Consider the following 12531-nt stretch of genomic DNA (forward strand, 5'->3'; position numbering starts at 1 on the left):
TAATAATATGCTCCAAGAACAAAAATGGCAACCTGACTTTTTTGTCCTGTTGTTCTTTGGAGTATTTTAGAGCTCCAGGTGCCTCTGAATTTGAACTCTACCACCGTAATTGTTCTCAGACAGAAACGGAAGGCAGCACACTATTGCTGGGCCTCTACAAATTAACTTGCTCCATCTATTCAGTGCCATCATTACCTGGGAAATTGTGTCCAAATGAAGAATCAATAAATAAATATGAAGAAGAAATTTAAAGAAAACAAAGTGCCATTAACATTGCAGTAGTATAATGAACTCATAATTCTCAAAGGCAATGCAGCGAAGCCTAGCTATACAAGGCAACTCCAAGATAAGTAGGTTTGAACTGCTCATTCCAAATCTAAGACGTTTCAGTATTTCAAAGACATATTAGAGAAAGCAAACACCATTTAAAATACTATGTTGTATTTTCCTGGTGTTGAACCACACCATACAGCTAGCAAGTTACTCAAGGGAAAATACTATATTTGTTATGAGCCCAAATGCTGGAATGTAATAATATACAGTGGTACCTCAGGTTACAGACGCCTCAGGTTACAGACTCTGCTAACCCAGAAATAGTACCTTGGGTTAAGAACTTTGCTTCAGGATGAGAACAGAAATCGTGCTCTGGCGGTGCAGCAGCAGCAGGAGGCCCCATTAGCTAAAGTGGTACCTCAGGTTAAGAACAGTTTCAGGTTAAGAACAGACCTCCAGAACGAATTAAGTTCTTAACCCAAGGTACCACTGTATCAGCCACTTTTATACAGATCAAGAACCACCCAAGCCATCTGTAAAATGAGTTTGCCAACTTTTGCAAAGCCTTTTGGGGACTATGAAAAAAAATGCCACAATAAAATTATCCCACGTTACCACTTTAGACCCTACCCTCTAATTTTATTCAGTAACATAAGCAAAAAGGCACGCCACGTCTCATCCCTAAATTAAGTGTTAATTCAAGTATGTACCTAAGTCAATTTGGAGATCAGAGCTTGCCAGCAACTGCATAAGCCAAGCCATATCTGGTCAGATATAACCACAAGGAAGGGAAAGATAAAGAGGAAGAACAACTTGCTCCTCTACTTCTGTGGCCCACTGTATATGAACAGATGATCATGCAGGACAACTACATCTCTTTAGACTGTAAATGGAGGGTTACTTAACTGAATGGTTCTCACCTCCCCTATACATCAAACAAGGACACCTTGTCAGGTGACTGCTTATCATTGCATATCTGCAGACAAAGCAAAGGAAAATATCTATATGCAAGATAGACTACCTATGGCCCTCCAGTTGTTGGACTCAGACTCCCATAAGCCCAGCATAGTCAATATCAAGAATGATGGGTGTTACTCCCCATCCTTGAGATAGTGGCATAGTAAAGCAGCAATCGAAGGACAAGATAATTTAAGCAATGCAAAAGCACATGTGTTGCTGATTGCCTTTTCGCCCAACAGCTGCAGCTGGTTATTGCGTTTTCATGGTTATGATATTGTATAGATATTTATGTGTTTTATTTATTGGATGTACTTTGCTGTTCTATTATACTGTGCGTCACCCTAGGCTCCATTGGGAGGAAGGGTGATTCAGAAATGAAACATATACACTGATAAATGAAAATATGAATGGGGAAATCCTGAAGTTCATACAACTGCTTACAACTCCCCCACCACCACCACAAGAAACCAAGGGAGATGCAGACTACATCTGAACTAGATAAATATTATAAAAACTAACTTTTGCCGCAGCTACCTTTGCAGTGCATTTAGGGAATAGTCAATTGTAGAAAGCAAAAAGGCTGGGAACTAACCTGGAATATTGTTGTAAGGTGTTGTTTATAATAATTATCTATACACTGTGAAGCAGAGTACAATTCTTGGAAAGGAATTAAAGCTTGCACTGACCAGGACAGGACAGAATCAGAGGCTTGCTTTTTGCAGAGTTGATCCCTCTCTGCTTACTTAGAGGGACGGGAAACAAATTAAGAACAGGTACGTACTGTGTTTGAAATTCCAGCTAGACATTGCAAGAGCAGAGTACAACCCTTGCAGGCATGATAAATGATAAGCGCAAGGGCAGCTGTACCACACTGCAATACCTTTGAGAGGCACTCAGGTAGTAAATCAGGATAATGAAAATTAGACGGCTGCAGCTTCTGACCCATGCATGGGCAGAGCCCCTGTATGCTGCTGAAGCCCTCCCCCCCCAACTACCTCCAACAAGCCAGAACAGGCGGACTCCAGCTGTTCAGTAAAAATGCACACTTAAGATATCCAGGTAGTAGCTTGCTTTATCACCATTCCTTGACTAAGGTCTATCAAGGGACAGCACATTCTGTTGGGCTGAAAGGTAGACACAGGAAGACCAGATTCAAACCCCAGTTTGGCTCATTGTTTGGCACTGGGCAAGTCCTTCCCTCTCAAGTCTTGGCTGCCCATCTGCAAAACAATAATATTCATAGACGTCACCCCGAGAAACCAAGCATAGAGACTGTAAGTCACTTTGCTCTGTGAAGTTGCTACAAAGGCTATGATGCTAACAAGAGCCACTGCTTATCTATGTCATGTGAAAGCAGCGACAGGGGTTGTGCAAATGACACAAACATCCTCTTTCCATGCCTGTAGGTCCCACGCAAAAGGGGGGAAATTCACACATTTCCATGGAAGAAGCTTAAGCTCCATCAGCAGGGGGAGAAAACAACTGAGAACGCTAAATTGAAACTTACTGGAAGGATGCTAGTGTGATGCAAAATATGTGGCTTGGTGAGAAAGCAATCTACAGCCAGCAGTCCTGAGAATTCAGGCTAGTGTGAGAACAGTTGTTTTCTTTCCTGTATGTCGCCTTGGGTGTTACAAGGTCATAAATATGAAAAATGAACGCATGAATTAATAATTATGTACAAGCTCAGTGACTTCAGATGTTCTATTTTGTAGAAATAGAAAGCACGAATCTCTGAAATTCCTGTTCCTCTGCGGCAAGAGAACTATTGCGCTTCTGGGTTTCCCATGGGCACCTAACCTGACCGTAGCGAGAACAAAGGCAAAAAGCTGGACACCATGTTGTGACAGTCTGATAGCAACTTATTAAATTTCCCCGGTAATGTCATCAAGATAGTTCTAACTTCAATTACATCCATGATGTAATTTTTGCAGAAAATGCCAAAATGAGCTTTGAATATACAGTATGGAGAATTCCAAGTTCTCAGTTTGGTATATTAAAATTAAATCCGACTATAAAAAGGCTGCTTATCTGTGGGAAATAACTTTTCTTTCCTGTTAGACATATGTTTACTCAGCTCAGATTTCAAATGTCTGAACAGAAAATTCTTTGAAATTACCAGTCTCTGTGTATGTAGATCAACCCAAGTCGAAGACAGTGTGCACTATATTCTTTATTACCCTTTATGCATTCACCTAGGAGTAGGTTCCTCCATTCATTCCAGAATTTTTAAAGCGGAGTCACTGGATTCTACTTCAGAATATTTCCAGATCCTGTTTCAGTCTCTCATACGGTTCACTGCTAGTCCATGGCATGCTCTACACAAGAGTCACCAACACAGCACCCAGGGGCACCATGGCATATGGGATGGCCTTCACTGGAACCCCCAGGCAGAGACTCCAGACTTCAAGCTTTCATCTTCCTTTTTTAAAGAGTTAAGTCTCTAACCGCCCCCCCCCCCAAGAAAGCAAGTTATGAAGAAATGTGTGCAGGAACCTTTGTAAGAGTGGCATCAGGGTTATGATTGATAAGTGAGTTGCTTGGACACCAAGCAACAGGAATCCCTGGAGTCCTAAAGATCTGCAGTTTCCTCTTCGCCTTTACTGCACTTACTACCTGCTTCTTTCTTATCATCTAGTCCTTGGGATCTCCACAGTTTGTCCTCTCTTTTCCCCTAGCAACCAGGATGCATCTTTTCTGTGGTGGGCATGCTTATAAGTTATTTTTTTGCCAATACAGCTCCACAATCAGTATTCTCTCAAAAAGGCTAATGCGAAACACAGGGAGTACAGAATGGCAGCCTAGGTTTTGGTTTAGAGTTGGCATTGGGCAAAACTGGGCTCTTTTTTCCCCCTTAACAGCTTGTATAGCAGGCAGAAATTAAACAGGCTGAGTGTTTTCTAATATGGAAAAGTTTCACCCTGATTGTAGTCTCTAATTTTGTTTTATGCCATGCTCCACACAGCAGCCATGTTGTGTTATGCTATGCCCTCATAGCAACCATTTTGTGACTGGCTCCCACAGTACTCTCTCATAATTCAGTACTGTATATGCCTACTGGTCCAAAAAGATGTTGACCCCTGGCTTAGCAAAGAGAACAGAGACCCAGGAGGAAGAATGAGACAGCCACTAACAGCCTTCTAGAACAAATGAACTAGTAAAACCAACCTGAAGCAAAATCAGAACCAACAGGGGCCACCATTACAAAACCCAAGAAACAGAGGAGGCCTTCTTTATACATATGTCCTTATGGTCTGATCATAAATCCTATAAATCCTGTGGGGGAAAACAATGAGGATACCTTCCCTGACTTCAATGCACTTTGGATCAGGCTTGTGTAGAGCATCTCAGAGTAAATATTATAGAAAAGCTGAAGATACACTAAAAGTAAACAATGAAAGCAGTCCCAGTGTTTTGACAAGGCCCTCTCAGGATGTGAAATCCAAAAACTAATCCTGTAAAGTTGGGCAAGTGAATTGCATTTAATAAAACACTGTGTCTGATGAAGAAAGTCCGGAGTTTGCCAAAGTTCAGCATTCAAAATAAGACTAGCAAACAGATTTATTTTTACACACACATACACCAATACATTTTCAATTTTCCAAGCTGTTTGCACCACAGATTTGCAAAATATTTGCTTGCATAATAAGAATAATTGTTATTGTTACTTTGTTGGTAAAGAGGGAGTTAAACATTTAAATGCACTTTAAGGTTTGTGGGGGATGGAGATAGATCAGTAGTGCTTGATCAATAACATCCTGCTAGGCTGAAATTAAATGAGTTCTCAAAAGATGCTAAGGACAAAAGAACAAATATTCATTTATCTTACTAATGTGAAAAGAAATGATAGAAATTATGTGGAAGATAATTTATGAAGAGACTAAATTGAGGGCTTTGTTCTGCGTTCTTGTAAGCCAGTCCACACAGCATTTTAACCAGGGATGAGTTTATCGTGAATTTTTAATGCATATTTACTCAGACACAAACCCTCTTGCCTTCAGTGGTGTTTACTCCCAGATAAGTGATGTAGGATTGCAGAAAAGTCCATGACTACCTACAAAAATACTTTTTCTATGGTGGCAACTCTTACTGTATGTGGAAAACTCTCTACCCCCAGCGCTTAGGTTACCTTCCCTTTTATTTAACAAAATGTATCTACTGCTTACTCAGCAGAACTCCTCTAAGCATTTGATTAAAACATGGGTAGGCAAACTAAGGCCTAGGGGTCGAATCCGGCCCAATCTCAAGGTCTGAGGGACAGTGGACCAGCCCCCTGCTGAAAAAGTTTGCTGACCCCTAGATTAAAATGATTAAAAATACCAATAAAAGCAAACATTGAAAACAACCTGATGTATTTTTGTCAAAATATAAATAAAATCAGCAATTTAAAAACAGCCATATATAATAAAAAGTACCTCTTAAAGTTACATGTCTAGGTAGGCTTATCTAAACAAAAAGGTTTTTAGCAGGTATCAAGATGAATATAGTGATGGTGCCTGCCTTTTGCCTAATGTCAATAGGCAGGGGGCTACCACACTAAAAGATCAATTCCTTGCATGTGCATAATGGACATCGCATGGCATTTGTAGAAGTGTCTGTTGCACAGACTGAAAGGATCAAGTGGGAACATAAAGAGTGAGCTTCACTAGCAAAAATACCTTTTTTAAACAAGCTTTTGATTCTGCTGCTGCTGAACATATTGATTTTATTTGCTGCTGTTTTTAGCTTTTTCCATTTCTGTAATCAGCAGTAATTTCTCCCTTACAAAACAAACTAATGTCTTCATTGTATAACTTTTTACACAGATGAGCAGTACTATTAAAATAAAAAAACATGGGCCAAGTGAGATCATCCAAAAATCATAAGCCAATAATAGGAACTGCACGTGTTATTCAATGTTTAAGATGGAATACATACACAGACACTCAAAAGATGGTAAAGGTGCTGTTTGATGCTGCCCCCTTTTGCCAAGCAAAGTCAACAGCCTAGGTTTCCACTAAAACTTTTCATAGTCGGTCTATCTTTTTCACAGCAAAACGTCTTCAAGGAAAATGATGAAACCCCAACAGATCTCCAGATAAAGTTTGTCACGCATTTATCAAGCTTTACAGAAGTGAAAGCTGGTGATGCACTCATAATACATACACCTGACGACAGATGGTAGCAGAAATTCAAGGATATGGGACTCCACAGTGTTCATTCTGCTTGAGTGCCAAAGACCACAGTAACTCTGAAAAACAAGGCCACACCTTATGTTCTAGGATCAGCAGCCTGTCATATATGGGAATAAGGAGCAATCCCTGAACACAACAGTGTGCTAAGTATGAGCAGCCTGGCAATTCTTAACGCAAACTTCAACGGAATAAATTGTTCTCGAAACTAATGCCACCAGAACTCATTTAAAGCATTTTTGCACAACATCTGGTGGTACTACCAGGTTATACCCCAACCCAACAAGGAATGTCAGGACAACAAACAACAAATACATTTGGAATGATTAAAATAATAATAATAATAATAATAATAATAATAATAATAATAATACAACCGCTGCTGACTGATCCAACACTCAAGGCTTTAAACGCATATGCTCCCCTGCCTGATCTGTTTTACAGTGGTACCTCGGGTTACATACGCTTCAGGTTAAGAACTTTGCTTCAGGATCAGAACAGAAATTGTGCTCCGGCGGTGCGGCAGCAGCAGGAGGCCCCATTAGCTAAAGTGGTGCTTCAGGTTAAGAACAGTTTCAGGTTAAGAACAGACCTCCGGAACGAATTAAGTACTTAACCCGAGGTACCACTGTACTCTGCAGAGTCTATTAATCATACAATCCAATCTGAAAGAGGAGGGGAAAGTTTCAGTCAGAAGGAAAGAAACATGTGATTCAAGAGGAGGTTGAAAAAAGAAGCAGCTATTTAAAAACCCTGAGTAACTTGCTTAAATATCAGCAGAATTATTCACCTCCCACCCCAGTCTCTCTGCAGTTGCCAACTAGAATACTCTTCTTGCCTTGTAGACCAGACATATGAAGGAAGTTTAACTCCTCCACAAGCAGTTCTGTGATGGGCACAACTCACCAATTCTATAGATTCCCTTCCCCTAAAATATCAAGAACTAGCTAGAACCCTTTTTCTTCCAAGGCACCCCACACCCTTCCATTCAATAACCAAATATTTAGAAAGAAATGGGGAGGGAGGGAAAGACATGATAGCCAGACTTCAAACTCATTCAACTGGATGACTTTTCTGCCTGCAGTTCAATCAATGCCATGAAAAAGAGGAATTAATTGAGAGAGGGGGGCAGAAACAAACTTTGCCTTCCAGTCAGAACATGAACTTGTGGGGAATTTTTTTTTTTTAAAAATAATAAGCATGATTTTGGAACGGAGGCTTCATTACACCATTTTGTCCCGTCCTGTCCCCCCCCCTCGCCAACAAAATCCACAGAGAAACCAAGTGCTGAAAGTCCACATGCCTGGAAACTGAGCAGAGTGAAGATGGGATGGATTTTGTTTTAAAGTGCAAGGATGGATTTCTAAATTCAAAGTTGCATGGTGTAAACCTGTGCAGATATGGATCTTAACACTTTGCCTCCCTCCCACCTCCACTCCTGTCCCAAACAAGCAGGCGTCAAGAATTTGCTGCAGGAGAGAGCTGTCAGGCTCTTAAATGTTCTCTTATAACTCACCCCCTCCTGCTTTTTAGTAGAAACATTCTGAATGAAGTAGCACACCAATGCAGCAAGTGGAAAGAACAGTTAAGAGATCTAAATCAGCAACTTTAAATAAAAATAAAAGTGACAAGGGAAAGAGGGTGCATGTCTTGCATCTACTAAGATCTGTTTGGACTTAGGATTTTCCCCTCCTTCTATCCGCTCCCCTTCCTCTTATTTCCAACAATGCATAAAACCAGAGAGCCCTGCAAGCTTCTCTGCTTCCCTCTCTCCCCTCCGCTTTTGATCTTCATCAGGACGTGAGCAGAAAGTTAATGGGCCACCCCTACCACAAAGGCAAATTACCACGTGAACAAAAATAGAAAGAAAAGAAAAAAATAATATATTTTGCTTCTCTACAGACCCTTCGCTCCCAGGCATCCCACCCTGCAATGTAACCCCCAAGCTATTTTATTGCTTACAACCCCCACGAATGGAATGGGAAGGGGGGGGGAGAGAGATTTAGACGGAATCAGGCAACACTAACCGAGCTTTTAGTTAATTTCCTCTTCAGCGTCTCAACTGCTTGGAGACCACCCCTGGTTTCCACAAGCGCCGCTAAAGCCGGGGGGGGGGGAGTGCGCGGAGAACAGAGGGACGTCAGGGGACCCCTTAACCTGGTACACTGCACGTTCAAGACTACAATGCATCCCAGAAGCCATTAAGACAACAAACAACAGACCACCACGGCCAGCCCGGCTCCATTCCCCTTGTGCTTTTGCTGCTAAAGGGGACTAAAACAGACGAGGCCACGCAATGAAGCAAAGCTTTTATTTCAAACTCGCTCGTCAAACAAAAAGGCTTTGCGTCTCCATCCTTCTGCCGAGGCAACTACACCTCCCTCCCTCCCCGGACTCCTCCCCCCTACCCCCCACAACTCCAAGTTCCTAAACTTTGCAACTTCTTCATGCACGTCGAATGCGGAGGGTGGGTAGCATGTTTTAAAATATTCTCCCCCCTCGCGTGCATGCCACCACTCACACAGTGGACGCAGTTCGACTTACCCTTTGTTTGAGGTCTCCAGGGCGATAGAGCTTTTGCAAACGTTCACACGCACATCTTTACACTGAAGGAAATTACCGCGGCTGCAGACGTAATACGGTGGGGGGGGGGGGTGTCGCGCAGAAGATCCCAGGAAAACAACAGCCCTCGAGAAAGCCCAGTGAATCCTACAAGCTGCCGTGGGGGCCTCCTGAGTCCCGATGACCGCCAAGCAAGCAGGGTCCGCTGCGAACTGCAGCCGCCTCGGAGTTTCGGCTTGAGTCCACCCTCCTTGTTTCCCTTCTCTCTTTCTGTCCCCCTCTCCCTTCCAGCCAGGAGCAGTGCAGGCTCCTATCAGAAACGCTTCAACCCTTTTCCATCGGGAGGGGAGGAGACGGAGACGCTGGGGGGGGTGGAGGAGGGAGGGAGCAAAAGGGGCTGCCAACTCTCACTCTGCGCTGATGTCAACTAACCAATTCAAGAGTTAACAGGGCACTTATTTACGCGCAGCTCCCCACCGACAACCCTGGTCGTGGGAATTAAGATATATGCCGAAGCTTCCACTGTTTGATAATGGCTCTTAAAGAAATCCGGCCAGCGCCTCTTTGGGAAATAACGTTTGGGGATCTTTTTGAACTCTGTTTTGAGTGCATGAGATTTTCATCAGTTTTTCTCACCCCGTTTACATCCTAGAACGATCGCTTATACCGAATCTGATTTACCGACCGCGTGGTTTGCCGCTGTTACTACCCCACCCCCGTTCCCGCGCCTGCCATGCCTGTATGGCAAGCCCGACAGTACGAGTTGCCTTGCAAATGCATGGATGTTCTGTGCTGGGTGATTTACAAAAGGGCAAATGACCAAGGACAGAAATGCAAAGGGAAGCGGGGGGGGGGGGGGGCGGGAAGAAGCAGGCTACGAAATGTGCATTTTCTTTTAATTCCTTAAGCGTGGGGTATTATTCGAAATCAGAACTGATAGCTAGGCAGAGAGAACTGCTGGCGCTGCTGCTTCCCGGGGAGAAACCGGACTGAGCTGGCGAGGGAGAAGCATTTGGAGACAGTGAGAAGGCGGCTTGAAAGAGCATGGAACTTCCAGCGAGTGGAAACTTGAGCCCTTGTAAAATAAACAGAAGATTTTTGCCCTGTGATCGCCTTAAAAGCAACAGCAAACGCTGCCCCCGAGCTATCCACACTCTTTCCCCCACCCTTCAGTGTATGGGCAGGTGGGGCAGTGTTGCAATCCCACGGATAGCAGAAAGCGCTGAAGAGCTCGGCTTGCAGCAGAAACGTGGACCGTAGAGGGCAGTAAGGGGCTAATTAAAGAGACGCCTCAGCCCTACCCCTTAGGTCAGATTTGGGGGTGCGGTATTAGAGAGACGAGTCAACCCCTTTAATGGAACGATTAGAAAATCCATAGGAAGAACACCCAAGCGCGCACACACAAAAAGCATCGATAAGTAAAACAACAACAAAAACACGCCCATTTGAAACGGAGAATATATATATATATATGCAGCACAGAGAAAACTGTGTACCTTGCTCTGGGCATCGTGCCTAGGGGGCGCTTGGGAAGCAGCGAAGAAAACAGGCTCCTGTCGCCGCCCGCCGCCTCGCCCGGACAATGTGCGAACAGATCCCGAAATCGTTTCCACTTGGAAGTCGATTGTGTTGGTTTCAGAGAAACTCGCTTCCAGGTTTTTTTTTACGTGTTTTGGTGGCTACAATTCTGCAAACACTTACGCGAGAGTAAGCCCACCCACCCCCGGGGAACTCAACGGGGTTTTACTTCCGAACAGAATCATACCATTGTAGATTTGGAAGGGACCCCGAGGCTCATCTAGGGCAACGCTCCCCACCTGAGTCTCACAGTTGTGCACATTTTTAAAGCTGTAATCCCAGGCACGCTTGATTTGGCTTGCAAATCCTCTGCCGCCGTTTCAGCCCTTGGTGCTACGTACATAAGCCTGCATGGCTTGCATACGGACCCATCCGAATATAACGCATCTCTGAGGGAGCCTTGAGGAGCAAAGCCAGCCTCTCTGCTGCTGCCACCTTTTGAAAACAAGCCGCCCTACAGCGCATAGAAGAGAATGGAGGAGTACAGTTTGTTGCGCCCCACACATTCCAGAGATATCGAATGGAAAACATTCGCATTATAAAGGTCCATTTGCGGGAGGGGGGACCCTACTCACAGTAAAATGGTCCACTGTTTAAACTGGGGGGAGTAGGGGGAAAAGACCTTTTCCAGCCGGAGATCAGCCTCCCCTTCCGAGGAACCACCGAGGGCGCTATGCTAGCGGTAGACGGAGCCAAAGGCAAAAGTGGCGGGAACAGCAAAAATAAATCTCACCTCTTATGCTTCTACTCACATACTGCTCTCTGTTCTCCATCCAGTAGAAGCAAGAGACAGTGAGAGTTCAAAGACACCTTTTAGCCAGACAAAAAACATTCAGGGTGCAGAAGCAAGGGGAGACTTCTGGCGACCAAATAGAGATGCCTAGAAGACACATTTCTTCCTCAGGCGTACAGTTTCCCACCCCTGGGAAGGAAAGCTGAATGCCACTCTTATTTGGTTTTTCCTCAAAGGGGTTGTGGGGGTACACTTCTTTCTTACCCACTTGTTTGCAAATGCCACTGCCTCAGTTTCTCCGTAAGTTTGGAATAATATTGACCTTCATGTGGTGCCTTGGCTATGAAGTTTATATATGACCCTTTGAATTTGCTTCAAAGTAAGCATGCATGTTTCATGGTACAATCTTGGGCAGCCATGGCCAAACTTGGCCCTCCAGATGTTTTTTGGGACTACAATTCCCATCATCCCTGACCACTGATCCTGTTAGCTAGGGATGATGGGAGTTGTAGTCCCAAAATATCTGGAGGGCCAAGTTTGGGGGTGCCTGACCTTGGGCATGCCTACCATGGGCGTAGCCAGGATTTTTGTTATGGGGGCAGGCCTTTTGTTGCGGGGGGCAGAACCTCAGTTTCTTATGTATTTTACTGAATTTTATTGATTGGGGGGCAGTTGCCCCTCCCTGCCCCCCTAGCTACACCCATGATGCCTACTCAGAAATAATCCCTAATAGGTTCAATGGGGCTTACTTCCATGTATGTGGGTAAAGGACTGCAGCCTCGGTGAGCTTTCCCATCCTCTGTGCTAGAATGCGGCCTACTAGTACATTTTTTTAAGTTTCTCACCCATTTTTATTCTTTATTCACTTATATTTATGTGTCCAGGAATCAAAATGTTTAAAAATAATCCATTTAAGTTTAATAATCACAAAACTTTAAACATGCTGAATTGGGGGATTTCATCCATAATTTTGCTTATTGATCACTTTGCCCCAGTTAATTCTGCACAATAAAACAATCAACTCGGCTTCATTAACTATGCACCCTCAAATCAGTGAAGTATATTTTTGCTGTGTTCTTAAGCTGTTATCTGTACCTTCCTAACGCTGCTTGAAGCAGCCAATTAAAAACCCTATTACAACCTGGATAACAAGTGCAAATAATAAAGCAAAATGAGTGCACTGTGCTGTAATCAATTTGCTATGTGTTATTTTTAACAGTTTCTTCAAGCGTTGCCATTTAAAAGGCACTAATA

General features: G+C 43.6%; 1 protein-coding gene across 8 annotated transcripts in view; it reads right to left on the reverse strand.

The window, feature by feature from the left end:
• The window catches only part of SEMA5B (semaphorin 5B), a 353564-nt gene extending 341948 nt beyond the window's left edge, over window positions 1-11616 (reverse strand). For 3 of the 8 annotated variants that reach the window (XM_083734998.1, XM_083735000.1, XM_083734999.1), the window contains exon 1: window positions 8949-9308. The gene's annotated coding sequence lies outside the window, so the exon portion shown is untranslated. The other 5 variants (XM_083734995.1, XM_083734993.1, XM_083734992.1 and 2 more) reach the window with 5 other exon arrangements.
• Between the last annotated feature and the right edge of the window lie 915 nt (window positions 11617-12531).

This window comes from Podarcis gaigeae (genome assembly GCF_964106915.1).
Source record: "Podarcis gaigeae genome assembly, chromosome: 1".
Taxonomy (NCBI): Eukaryota; Metazoa; Chordata; class Lepidosauria; order Squamata; family Lacertidae; genus Podarcis; species Podarcis gaigeae.